Below are 3,891 nucleotides of genomic sequence, written 5' to 3'. Positions count from 1 at the left end.
TTCCGTTAATGTTTCACCTCGACTTCAGTCAGAACTACTGGCAAAACTTTAATGACTATTGATGTAGTATTACTTTTTTGGTAGTAGTTGGAAAGTAGTTGGTGCTCTTGCCTTACTGCAGTGGTTCTCAAAGTGAGGTGTGGGTCCTCCTTGAGGAGGCATGGAGCAATTGCAGTGAAGGGGAATTTGAATATTTTCTTTTTACTGGCCCACAGTGGGGAAAAATGCATTTTAATGGAAGTTTTTTTGAGAATGTCACAAGGGCATGGAGGCGGGTTGAGAAACAACTGCCTCATTGTCCTGGTTTGGTCCCCTCTGGTGACTGAAGGTCATTACATGTTCAACCAGTTTTGCTAAGATTTTTCATCAAGAATTCTTTCCACAGCGTCAAACCTGAAGGATTAGGTTGTCTGTTCACACTGAAATGGCTGAAGGTGTGAATGTGAGTGTGAATGGTTGTCTCTGCGTGTGGTCCCTTTGATGGACTGGAGAACTGTCCATGGTGGACAACCCCTCTGTGGGGTCCAGGGATTAGATGATAAAAGTGGAACATAGACAGACATCTCAGCAACATCAATCTGGTCATTTCTATCAAAATGACTTTGAGACTGAGAGGAAACAGAAGAACTACAGGAACGTGTCTTTAACCTGAGTTAAATCACAGCTAGTGCTGCAGACGGGGAAATAAAACGTGTTTAAAATAGTAAACATAGGAAGAGAAAAAATACAGGGAGTATTTTCTCAGAGGAACACAGACATGTAGACTGTATGAATGATGATTTTTTTTCCTTCTTGAATTTGTCCTTGTCACACACAGGTACGAGACACAAACACACAAAGGAGGCAGCAGATGTCTGGAAGTCTTTAATGGCCTTGTAATATCCAGGCAGGTTCCAGGCTGTTGGAGTGAAATCTGTTACGATCTGTCCTCACCTACTGCCTCTGGCAGGAACACCTTCCACACTCTATTTAGGTCCATCTGGAGGCTACAAGTGCACACACACACACACACACACACACACACACACACACACGCTTTCCTTCAGATATGAAATATGGCCAAAATAATGATGTCAGTTGAAGCCATTTCGTTTTAGTCCTTTAGGTTAGAGGTACACAAGTGAATTGAAATACACTACTACTACAAACAAAGTATTTCATTTTTTATATTTTATTTTAGTACATTTAACTCTTTGCTTTGCCTTCCTCAGATTAGCTCCCAAACTGACGCAGTAATACTACGCTGTGCAGTGATGTTTTTTAAACTGAATGATTCTGGTTGATTTATTCCTGTGTGTTTTACATTATACAATTACAGTGGAACCTCGAGATACGAGCGTGTGAATGTGAGTGTGAATGGTTGTCTGTCTCCGACGCCCTCTGTGACCCTGGAAGGTCTGAGCAGCAGAAGACGAGTGAGTGACGGTGACACCAACAGACCAAACTTGGTCACACTGAAAAATAGAAAACAAAACTTTTATCCAGTTATGAGCGAATGTGATTAACTCTGGTCGTGAACTAACTCCACTGTAATAACATCAAATATGAACAATGCCCCCTACTGCTGTGTGTGAGTGCACGCTCATTAGATTTCCGGCCTACTGCCGCAGCAGCAGCTGCAGCTCAGACCTCTGTGCACAGTTCAGGGGGAGGAGGAAACAAACACCGTCCACCACAGGAGGCCTGTGGGTAATTGTGTGTTCATGTTTTATAAAAAAGCACCGTGTGATGCAAAGGCGTGGGAATATGTGTGTGTGTGTGTGTGTGTGTATTTATGACAGTGTTTACGTGTGTGAGACTCTGGAGTCAAACAACAGCTCAACATGGAGCCAACATATTCTCTCATCTCTCCTGCGACACCAGGTTTGATGCTGCAATAACAGACACAGTTTGTGTTGTATTATTACTACGACTGCCCTTGAGGCCTGAGCACACACGCACACACACACACACGCACAAACACACAGCAGTTTATGCAAATGATAAAGGCAGCAAAACTGAAGTTCTACACAAAGGTAGAACGCTGTGAATACACAGTAATAAGTCAAGATCCGCAGATCAGAACAGGATATCGTTATTCTGCTTTTGTTCAGTGCCCCTCAGGTCAGCACTGAGATCCACTTCTTTTAAATGTTCTTTAAATGTTGGAGAAACAAGAAAAACAACCAGATATGTCCTGCAACCCTGACGTCTCAGGTCAAAGGTCAGACTGTTAAAGACACATTTACACCACATTTGCATTTAGTACAAATGCAAAAAAGTACAGAAGTCTAAAGTCTTTGAATCCATAAGCATGAAGCTGACTGAGAGGCTCAACATTTGCACTTTTAGAAAATACACATGCAAATGCCTTCGACACACAGAACACAGACGTCTTGACGCCGACAATGAAACACTAACAGATCAGTAAAGTGAGACGAATAGAAGAGAATGTGTGTTTCCTGGTCCTCACACTCCTCCATCTACATATCTGTCCTTAACTTTAATGATCTGTGAAGAGAAAACATGAATTATATTTGATTCATCTGAACAAATATATGAAAGTATTGGTTTCAAAGGTGAGTTAAAGAAATAATAAAGAATGATGTTTTTAAAGCACTGCTCGAAAATTGATCATCAATTTGGCATGATTAATGAGATTCAAATATTGTCAGTGATTAGCCGTCCTGAGATAACAACACATCTCCAGCTGTGGACGTCTGAATATGAGCTGCGGGAGGACACAGGTCGAACATTGCTCATTATTTCACGTCAGACGGAACACCATGAAAACACTAACTAATAAATGGCCGTAGAATTACAACACAGTTTTATGGACAAGGATGATGAAAATGACAAACCTGTTGGTCTCACAGCACGGCTGGCTGCTCCTGCGTCCTGATGAGTTGAACACAGACTACAGGAGGTGGCTGGGATCAGCTGAGACGGCGTCTGTATTTTTAAAGATGTTAACATGTGCAGTTAATTAAGGTCATGTAAATGTGTGAAAACCTTTTAGAGCCAGTATGGAACAAAAGAAACACAGGGGTCAATACCAGCAGTCACTGCAGGAGGGTGCTGTTACATCCTGGACATTTTAGAGCTAACAGTAATCTTTCATTTGTTTGGACTAAAGGAAAAATTATATACATTATACAGAAAGACAAGGCATCGAACCACTGACGTCCCCACTGTGAGGCGGCGGCATTAAGTATCATTTTCTCAGTACATTAAGTAACATTAAATTCCGATTTTACAAACACTGCGTGTTCTGCAAATTCCCTGATGTAAATGTAGATGACTCTCCATCATCATCTCACGTTGTTTGAGGATTCGTAGAACAACAGCAGCAAAGAGCCAAAAGACAGGGCTGGGATTGTACCGCCGACACTGAACTGCCTGGTCTTTTGTAGGCGGTTGATCTCTGATGAGCAACAGGTGGGTGTCACCAGCTGCAGCAGCAGAACACCAAAGACCAAGAAGAAACCCACAACTGTTAACACTTCTTGTTAACAGTTGTTAACGCTTTTGTAATTCCTGGCTTTTTAGGGGAATTTAATAAAAACACATCCCTGTGGAGTTCGGCTTCTACGGCTCCAGTTTTATTTCCATGACATGCAGTACAATACTCTGCCACTGTGTAGCCATTGTTTTCGCAGCCTAAAGAACCGTGAGGTTTTTTTCAGGTTGGATGGTGATTGATGTAAAGAGAACAATCACAAAACCCGTTCAACCACCGACTGTTAATATTTGGAATTGTTCCATTAAAGTCAGAGCACAAAGCTGTCCATCAACGCTGAAGCTGTTTTCACAGAATAAAAATTTAGGATGAAAAAAAAAAACATTATTTAAAACTTCTACAGAAACATTTGACTCCTTACTACTTTTTTTTATCTTCTTCATCTTTCTCCT

The sequence above is a fragment of the Cynoglossus semilaevis genome, chromosome 11, assembly GCF_000523025.1.
Source record: "Cynoglossus semilaevis isolate Cse_v1.0 chromosome 11, Cse_v1.0, whole genome shotgun sequence".
NCBI lineage: Eukaryota > Metazoa > Chordata > Actinopteri > Pleuronectiformes > Cynoglossidae > Cynoglossus > Cynoglossus semilaevis.
The sequence above is the reverse complement of the archived record's forward strand: the minus strand, read 5'-3'. Positions refer to the sequence as shown.